General features: G+C 39.5%; 1 protein-coding gene across 1 annotated transcript in view; it reads left to right on the top strand.

The window, feature by feature from the left end:
• The first annotated feature begins 3,663 nt into the window (after nucleotides 1-3,663).
• Nucleotides 3,664-10,818, top strand: part of LCP1 (lymphocyte cytosolic protein 1) — a 94,592-nt gene continuing 87,437 nt past the window's right edge. The window contains exon 1 of the mRNA XM_077483240.1: nucleotides 3,664-3,808. The gene's annotated coding sequence lies outside the window, so the exon portion shown is untranslated. The remainder of the gene's footprint in view (nucleotides 3,809-10,818) is intronic.

Here is a 10,818-nt window from a genome sequence, read left to right as displayed (position 1 = left end):
AGCCCTAAAACCCAATTGTGGTTTCAGGAATATTAATTTTCAAAAACATATAGCGCATGCTCGTCAGGAGCCGGCGCTACACACATAATTGTGAAGGGGAAGGAACATGATAAATGGTTCTCCAAATTTTTTTATAAATAAATATCTAAAAAGTGTGGCATGCATTTATATTCAGCTCCTCTAAGTCAATACTTTGTATAATCAACTTTCACTGCAATTACAGCTGCTGGGTATGTCTCTGCCAGTTTTGCCCATTCGATTTTGTAAAATAGATCAAGCTCTGTCAGATTGAATGGAGAGCGTTTGTGAACAGCAATTTTCAAGTCTTGCCACAGATTCTCAATTGGATTTAGGTCTGGACTTTGACTGATATTCTAACACATGAATATGCTTTGATCTAAACTAGGGATCTCCAAACAACGGCCCTCCAGCTGTTGCAGAACTACACGTCCCATGAGCCATTGTAAAAATTTGACATTCATAGACATGGTTGGGCATGATTGAAATTGTAGTTTCTGAACAACTGGAGGGTGATAGTTTGGAGACTCCTGATCTAAACCATTCCATTGTAGCTCTGGCTGTATATTTAGGGTTGTTGTCCTGCTGGAAGGTGAACTTCCGCCCCAATTTCAAGTCTTTTGCAGAGTCTAACAGGTTTTCTTTTAAGATTGCCCTGTATTTGGCTCCATCCATCTTCCCATCAACTCTGACCAGCTTCCCTGTCCTTGCTGAAGAAAAGCATCCCCACAACATGATGCTGCGACCACCATGTTTCACAGTGGGCATGGTGTGTTCATGACGATGTGCAATGTTAGTTTTCCATCACACATAGTGTTTTAATTATAGGCCAAAAAATTTAATTTTGGTCTCATCTGACCAGAGAATCTTCTTCCACATGTTTGCCGTGTCCCCCACATGGCTTCTTGCAAACTGCAAACGGGACTTCTTATGGCTTATTTTCAACAATGGCTTTCTTCTTACCACTTTTCCATAAAGGCCAGATTTGTGGAGTGCACGACTAATAGTTATCCTGTTTACAGAATCTCTAACCTGAGCTGTGGATCTCTGCAGCTCGTTCAGAGTCACCATGGGCCTCTTGGCTGCTTCTCTGATTAATGCTCTTCTTGCCTGGCCTGTCAGTTTAGCTGGAAAGCCATGTCTTGGTAGGTTTGCAGTTGTGCCATACTCTTTCCATTTTTGGATGATGGATTTAACAGTGCTCTGTGAGATGTTCAAAGCTTGGGATATTTTTTTATAATCTAACCCTGCTTTAACCTCCCTGGCGGTATGATTCAGTCTGGATTTAGGTGCTGAAAGCGGTACAATTATTTTGCATGGACATTTGGCATTTTATATTGTAGTGCTGTAATTCTTGGGAATAACTCTCTTAAATCTGTTCAAACCAGAGTCTAGCAGACATCCCGGGTATGATAAAGTTTATAATATAATAAATAATAATAAAAATTATTCAATAATGTAATCAAATCCTAAAACACTGAAAAAGGGACACGTTTTGGTTGCTATGGACAATCTCCAAATTGTAGGCAGAAAAAACAGTATTTATAATATAAAAGTGCATGCAGGGTATTGCACAGACCACTAGGGACAAAGGGGGTGTGTATTTTTTAATACAGTACTGTAATCTGTAAGATTACAGTGCTGTGTGTGTTTTGTGTGTTTTTACTTTTTTGAATTTGCCGCCGTTCTCAGCTCCCGTGCGCCGTAACTTCGCAGGGAACGGAGCTCGGTGGCACTCGGCACTGTGAATCGAGCGGAGGACGGCTCGCTCACACAGCACATAGGACATCGCTGGATCCAGGGGACAAGGTCTCCCTATGTCCTCCCCTACATCCAGCAATGCGATCCCGAGTCTGGATCGGGGTTACCGCTTCTGTCAGTGAAATCCCAACCCGAGCCAGACTCGGGATTACCGCTAGGGGGGTTAAACTTCTCCACAACTTTATCCCTGACCTGTCTGGGGTGTTCCTTGGCCATTATAAAGCTGTTTGTTCACCAAGGTACTCTAACAAACCTCTGAGGGCTTCACAGAACAGCTGTATTTATACTGAGATTAAATTACACACAGGTGAACTCTATTTACTAATTAGGTGACTTCTGAAGGCAATTGGTTCCATTAGATTTTAGTTAGAGGTATCAAAGTAAAGGGGGCTGAATACAAATGTACATCATACTTTTCAGATATTTATTTGTAAACTAAAATTGAAAACCATTTATCATTTTCCTTTCACTTCCCAATTATGTGCCACTTTGCGTTGATCTATCACATAAAATTCGAATAAAATACATTTACATTTTTGGTTGTAACCTGACAGAATGTGGAAAATTTCAAGGCCTATGAATACTTTTTCAAGGCTCTGAACATCCTTTTTCTGCAGCAAGAGGAAGTTGCTCGGTATTCAGCCTAGGAAAACACAACTGCTTTCTCCTAGGCATTGTAGTTCACTGGTCCATTAACTGTCATATCATGGTTCCTTTCTCAAACTACATCTCCCACAGTTCAATGCAGCCAGCATCCAAGTCTCTTGAGCTCCTTCTGTTTGTCAGCTCCCCCTGTTATTCCATTCAGCCTGATAGCCTGGTGGAAACACAGAGAGCAACTGCAGCACAGTGTCCTAGAATCATTCTCTCTCTAGCCAAGCACCTAGCTGCACACAGCACAAGTGCCCTCTAATGTATGTGGTTGTCTTATATATGAGCTCATAAAGCTGTAAGTCAATGGGGTTGATTTACTAAAATCAAATAGGTTAGTCACTTTGCAAGAACATGTTCACTTTGCAAGAGAATTTTCCCTTATCTTAGTGAATGAGGTGAGCCTCTGCTGACTTACCTCGTCCAATCATGTGCAAGCAAAAATACCATCTTTTTATTTCCATGCACGTGATTGGGTATTCTTTGCAAACTGACTTTTCACCACATTCACTAAACTAAAGGAACATTCCCTTGCAAAATGAACAGCCTATTTGCCTTTAGTAAATCAAATCCAGTGGGGGTTATTTATGAAAGGCAAATCCACTTTGCACTGCAAGTGCACTTAGAAGTGCAGTCGCTCTAAATCTAAAGGGTAGCTCTGAAATAAGTGGAAGCTCTGCTGATTTTATCATTCAATCATGTGCAAGCTAAAATGCTGTTTTTTATTTTCCTTGCATGTCCCCCTCGGATCTACAGCGACTTTAATTCCAAGTGCACTTGCAGTGCAAAGTGGATTTTCCTTTAGTAAATAACCCCCAAATTGTATTCAGACACCAATCTCAGTGTACCCACTCCTGCCTTGCCTCTGTATTAAAAAAATATGTAATATGCTTTGACATGATTCTTGAAATCGATTTTAAATTATTTGCCATGTGAAGCTTGGAGCCACCAATTTCACAAGACAGGATGTAAGTAATTGAAAGGCTCAAAACTTTTATAGCAAACTGGTATTTGATTCAAAACCAAGGCTTAATCACTATGAAAAGTAGAACTGAATTCACAATTTTATTTGTCTAAACTGTTGTAGTATCGACTATCAACGCAAACATTGCATAGCTGAAAAGTATCACTAGCAGCACTCCAAGTTGCAAAAGCACTCTCTAAGCAGCTTAGGAAGTGGGTAGTAGTGTTAACATCTTTTTGACTAATCAGGTGGCGCTTAAAATAGGGGAAGGGTTAAAACGGCTGAATTTCCTTATAAAGACATAAATTCATGTCAGTTGTTTCCTTCTTCTAACCACAAAATAAAGCCTGACTAGGGCGCTTGCTTGAGCTAACCCTACTTGTCTTACAAGTAACAAACATCATTTGGAACAAGGTAAGCTTTTTCTAATAATGTATAACCAGCAAGCACTTACTATAGGGTCATGGTTGGTCATTGCATCAAGTAAACCAACACTGTATCTTTTCTATGCCTAAATCATCCCTACAACTGCAAAGGAAATCTGTGGTCAGTAAGCACATCAATCAGTAAATTGAGGCATGCGCTAGATTTTTTCATTTGTAAGTCTTTGTAACTTGTCATTTATATCTTATGGTTTCTTTTGTAAAGTGTTGATCTTGGTCAGAGGTGTAACTTGGTATTTTTTCTGCATTTGATACAATTTAATAACTTTCTTTAAGTCAAGCTGAAGTGTTTAAATGTCTTCTCCTTTTTTCTTTTATGCCTGGGAAGATTTCCCAAGACTGTGACAGTCCTACTGAATAAGTGTTTTTGTTCAGGGTGATATATTATCCACGTTTCCTTTTCTCTTCCGTTGAACTGCCATCTGTGGCGCCCTACCACTGTACAAAAAGTACGCTGTACTAAAATGCAGTTCTTAAAGACATTTGGCTCAACTAGCGGAAATAAAAAGCACATGTAACATGCCACGATAATCTTTATTTTCAGCCAATTAAATGTTATTTGTTTGTTTTATTGATGAAAATAATAGTTATTATGACAAATAATGATTTTTGTGGCATAGCGAATTAAGTCTATAATCTATGATAGAGAAAATAAAAGAGATTTGTCCACTGCACAAGAAAGCTGGGCCTGGTGGTGTTTTACGTCATTGTATTAATTCTATTAACATCAACAGTGCACCAGTATTGAAAAGTTATATTTGAACATTTCTGTCTTTCGATTTAAAAGGTGTTTCTACTTTTAAAAATTTGAGCTCACTACCATACAGCTTTAATGTTTTCAGTGGAAGCCAAAAAAGTAATATTATAGCATGTTTCTGCTGTTGGTCAGGGCCCCAAAAGATGAAAACCTAGGTGGGGATTGGGAGAGTTATGATATATCTTCAAGTTCTTTTCAACATATACCATTAAAGTCAATGTAGAAAAAAATGCAAGTGTCACACTCAGCAATCAATAATTATTTCAGTTAATCAGTATCAAATTGGTTGTTGAAGGCAGTGACTCCATTTCCTCTGTTTAAACATTATATCCTCCTAATCAACAATTTTATGTTTTTGTTGTAAATCTTTTTATTTCTTAGTAATCCCCATGCTTCCATTGTAAAATACTTTTAAAAGTATTAGTAAATATTTATTTAACATTGTACTATATTTTAAACTTACCAAATTAAAACCCTATTACATAAAACAGTGTTAGATAATATATACTGTATAATAAAAATGGCTATGACCATTCAATGAGATGGCCACTATCTAGCTCTTATTTGATTTAAATCTGTTGCACGCTTTTCATGTGTAGTATCAGTCAGTCTGCTTTAAAGTTGCTTGACCTTTCTAACCAAAGGCAATCCTACTGCTGAAAACTAATTTCTAAAAGTCATTTAATCTAAACTGTTATCTCAACTTTGGGTGGATGTTGGCTAGTTGAATTAGTCTTTACAATTTCATATATTTTGGGGAATACACTTTTATTTATCAACTGTGGTCATAAAGACAAGTTCCTATTGGATTTTTCATTTCATTTTCAAGACAGTTGGAGCAATGAAATTGGGTGTCATTGGGTTCCTTTTGGCCCACATGATAGAGTCATGTTTACCTTACCTTACGCTGATGAGGGTCAAAAAGCACAAAACAATCAAATGTAATTTATAATAAAAGATTTACATGGCATATTGGCTATTCAGCAGCAGTTCTTCGGTGCAAAGGAATAATTGGCATGACTCTGACTCATTATTCTAAGTCATATGATTGTGTCTGTCCTAGATGATTTATTTTCCACCAAACCTCTTCAGCTACCCATTAAAGCTTTTTAACAGTACAGCATTCAGAAAACAGGCAGTGCTGAATAAGCCTACATTTGTTAAAAGAAAGTGGCTTTAACCACTTGCTTACTGGGCACTTAAACCCCCCTCAGTCCCAGACCAATTTTCAGCTTTCAGCGCTGATGCACTTTGAATGACAATTGCGCGGGCATACAACACTGTACCCAAATGAAATTTTTATCATTTTTTTCCCACAAATAGAGCTTTCTTTTGGTGGTATTTAGTTACAGCTCGGAGTTTTATTTTTTGCTAAACAAACAAAAAAAGATGCAAAAAAAAAAAAAAATAGTTTAATAGTTTGTTATAAAATTTTGCAAACGGGTCATTTTTCTCCTTCATTGAAGTGCGCTGATTAGGCGGCACTGATGGCTGCATTGGTGGGCACTGATGGGCTGCATTGGTGGGCACTGATGGGCTGCATTGGTGGGCACTGATGGGCTGCACTGGTGGGCACTGATAGGCATAGTTAAGGCGGCACTAATAGGCACAGATAAGGCGGCACCGATGGGCACAGATAAGGCGGCACTGATGGGCAAAGATGGGCACAGATAAGATGGCATGGATGGGTGGCACGGATAAGTGGCACGGATGGGTGGCACGGATGGGCACTGATAGGTACCACTGATAGATGGGACTGATGGGCACTGATAGGTGGCACTGATAGGTGGCTCTGATAGGTGGCACTGCTGGGCACTGATGGGCGGCACTGCTGGGCACTGATGGGCGGCACTGCTGGGCACTGATGGGCGGCACTGCTGGGCACTGATGGGCGGCACTGGGTCGCAGCACCTTTGAGGCAGATTGTGGGCACTGTGGGTGGCACTGTTGGTGGCACTGCTGGATGGCACTGTGGGTGGCATTGTGGGTGGCACTGTAGGTGGCACTGTGGGCACTATGGGCACTGATGGGGGGCACTGATGGGGGGCACTTACTTTTATTCAGGATGGCACGGCGGTGGGCAGGTGGGCACTGGCAGGGGGCAGGTGGTCAGCTGTATTGCTGTCAGCGCGAGGAGGAATAATAGCCGATTACCGGCTCCGTTCTATCACATGATCAGCTGTCATTGGCTGACAGCTGATCACGTGATAAGGGGTCGGGATCGACCCCTTGCACGGATCGGTGATCAGGCGAGTCTCACGGACTCGCCGATCACAGAGCGGGGCGCGCAGGCCGCTCGTATCCGGGACGACGTCAATAGACGTAGTCCCGGAAATGTAGGTCCGCGCTGATGCCGTCATTTGGCAATAGCGCGGATCTGTAGTGGTTAAAGCAGTGCTATACAGTGTCACTAGTACCACACACTCAATAGGCCCATTTGACGTCCCACCTGCCCTCCTCCCCTCCCCACACAGCAAGTCTGACAGCAGCTTGGAAGGAGATGGATCCTTGGTAACTTTCCAGGAGATGTTCCAATCTGTGGTTAGGTATACTGGAGTGTCCACACAATAGATGCCTTCAGCCTTCACATTAATAAAGTGCATCAGTATTTACAAGCAGTTCATTCAGCATTCCAAGTGGAGGTAGCACACCCTTAAAGTGGCTCTAAAAGCTAAAGTTTTTTTTTTACCTTAATGCAATCTCTGCATTAAGGTAAGAAACCTTCTGGGTGCAGCCCCCAGCTGCCCCATTATATATGTATGTATGTATGTATGTATGTATGTATCTATCTATCTATCTATCTATCTATCTATCTATCTATCTATATCTATATCTAGATATAGATATAGATATAGATATAGAGATATAGATATATAGATAGAGAGATAGAGATATAGAGATATAGAGATATAGATATAGAGATATAGAGATAGATATATATCTATATCTATATATACATATCATTTTTTTTTAATCTTTCAATTTTTATTAGTTTCTCGAATACATTACAAATGCTTCTTGGTACATTTACATATAGATACAGAAAGAAAAAATACATATAAACAGGATAAATAAGCAAAGGTGTTATTAATCCAATCTACAATTAAATGTAGTCAATGAGTTACAATACATTGGTAAGAACTACATACCCTATTGACCCCAATGGGACCATATTGTCATTAGGGAATGTTCCTAAACCAAAAAGGGAGGGGGGGGGGGGCAAAGGAAAGGCATATGGAAGTCACTTTATAATTCAACATGTAAAAAGAGGAGTCTCAATGGTTATTAAAGTCCTTCAGATATTTTGAAACTTTAGAATGTACCAACCAGGCTTGCCAAATCCTTTCAAAATTTTGCAATATTAAAATTTTCATATGTCAACATTAGTTCATAGTGGGCCTGTGTGTTTACTCTTATTTGCTGCCCCATGATATTTAACTGAGCCCGAACTTGATCCAGTGCTGTGCACGAAAGCAGCAACTCTCTGGCTCCCACTGCTGTCAATCACAGCGAGTGAGGAGGGAGCAGGGGCGGGGCCAAGCTGTGCTTTGTGTGTCAATGGACTTACTATGGTGGGCACAAGGCAGGGAGGAGGAGCCAGGAGCATCACTGGGGGACCCGAGAAGAGGAGGAACGGGGCTGATGTCTTTGCACAGAGCATGTAAGTATGAAAAAAATTGATTTACAGTAACTTTAAGTTACAAACTTGATAGAGACAGAAGCAGTTCAGTAGGAGTTCTGTCATCCCCCAGAGAGATGAGAGTAGTCATAATGCATAAATCCCACAAATGTGACAGCCCCCCTGGCTGTTCCCAGCTTCCTCGCCAAGGGGGAAGCATGTTGTCAAGGCGAAACAAAAATAACTGCTGCACACTACAGCAGAATGCTATGCAATGCCTTTATTCCAACGATGATCTCTGAAGCAGCACAAGATACAGGAGATGTTGGCGCATTTCACACAACACAGCGCTTAACCATTACCAATTCCTCCTACATGGTGAGTGCTGAGCTAGTCACCTCCGAGAATCCAATTTCTCCTTCTGAGCCTGGTTACTACAATTCCTAGGAACTTTTTTGTCTAAATTATATATATATATATATATATATATATATATATATATATATATATATATATATATATATATATATATATATATATATATATAGGCATACATTTCTTAAACCCCTAAGAAGCTTAACTCACGGTTTCTTATAGGGGCACCTAGCAGAGGAACAAGGGAACTCTAATGGGGAATTCCTGTCCCTTGAAGATTTGAAGATGTCCGATTGCTGATGAAATGCATAGGGTGGGGCTCTGGCCTGTGGTGTCATTACACCTGCCGGTGTACAATGGGATGACGTTACATGCCTTATCTCTAAGATGTTTGTGAATTATTATTTTTTTACACAAATAAAGCATGTTTTGGTGGTTCATCACTTTGGAAAAACTGCATGTCTAGTTTAATAAAAAACTGAAGGGAAACTTTGGCCTTTTTTTAAGTTAAAGTATTACTAGAGTGGAGAGGGATTAGAACCTCCATCAGTTTTTATTGCTGTCAATGCCCCTTTTGGGGAGATTCACTCTCTCTATTTGTCCTGTTTACCATTAATATTGAAAGTGAAAGTAAAGAAAATCCTAAATTTTGGGTTGTCTCCAAAAAAGGTAATAGAGGAGAAATCTTCCAATAGGGACGCTAGTTCCGGTGTCCTGGTGGTACCAAAGGGATTCCCTAAATTTGCAAAGATTTTCTCTCACTTCCTGTTTGGCCGTAGGATAGGAAGTGAAGGTAAATCTCCTAAATGGAACAGAAATGGCAAAAACATGTTTGTCATGGGTTATAACCTTCCCTTGCTCTATCCAAAATGAAAAGAATAAAAACGTTTTGCTTATAGTTCTACTTTAATGTCTCCTGATATCCTAAAGGACTACACACATTAATTTTTATGGACACTGGATGTGGAAATAATTAAAGGCTATTTGATTGAATGTGTGCTATTGTTAACTATTGTTCACATATTTCTTGTTTTCATGTGACATCATTATTTATGTGTGTTTATTTTGTAATACACCAGTTATGGCATATATTTTTATATTTACAATGTTACATAGGTGTGGCATTGATTTCCATCTGGTGTAAAGATTGCGCACCTATTGGTTATTATTTTTATGTATATCCACTATAGTATGCCGCATTTTTAAAACACCTTTGCTACATTAAGCACATTAGATTCTTTGTTTTATAAGGGGACATGCCTGCGCCCTACCATTACATACTTTAGATCAGGGGTGTCAAACTCAATTTTATCAAGAGCCACATCAGCATTATGGTTGCCCTCAAAGGGCAAGTTGTAATTTATGCAAGACTCCATAAATTAATATATAAAATAGGTGCAGGAGCTCAACCACACCCACCCACCACCATCAAACCACATCAACAGTCGGTGTGGCCAAAGGGGGAGGATCTTAAAGGGGCAATAAATACCAGGAGTGCGTTATGTGCAGAGTTCAGGGATGCACTATGTACCAAGTGCAGGATTCATGGGTGTGCTATGTACAGAGTGCAAGGTTCAGGGATGCAAAGTGTACAGAATGCAGGGTTGAGGAGTGTGCTACATACAGACTGCAGGGTTAAGGGGTGTATATGCAACGTGTGCAGGGTTCCAGCTAAAATAAGCCGGATTCAGCCCATGGGCCCTATGTTTGACACATGTGCTTTAGATGCTTTATATTTTTCATTACATGTTAACAAAATCTTACAATGCATATTGCTAAAATTCATCTAAGAAATGCAGACAGCAGAAGCCTTGTTCAGAAAAGCAATTACAGCAATGATAATGCACAAAGTGTGCTAATCTATAACATTCTATAACAGCTTCTATCTTATTTATAATAAAAATCAGCACTTTTTCTTTGCAATGTCCATTAATGTAACATCTATAGAGGTAATGAATTATTTGAATATGGACATGAAATATAGTTATTCACAAACATTAGAAAACGCTGAGAAAGAGGAAACAGATGTAACCACAAAGCATATATATTTAATTTAAACAAAAGTCTATTTGTAATAAGTGACGGAACTAAAACAGAGAGGGGCAGATTTATCAGGGTGAATAAAAGTGATGCCTAAATCCTAAGAATACATTGTTTATTTTCTCCCTAATTACCTAATTTGCAAGTGCAGATGTGTAAGTAATACAATTTTTAGCAAATCAGTTTGTTC

The sequence above is a fragment of the Lithobates pipiens genome, unplaced genomic scaffold, assembly GCF_037356315.1.
Source record: "Lithobates pipiens isolate NorthernLeopardFrog02 unplaced genomic scaffold, aLitPip1_a1.2 Scaffold_16, whole genome shotgun sequence".
NCBI lineage: Eukaryota > Metazoa > Chordata > Amphibia > Anura > Ranidae > Lithobates > Lithobates pipiens.
The sequence above is the reverse complement of the archived record's forward strand: the minus strand, read 5'-3'. Positions and strand labels throughout refer to the sequence as shown.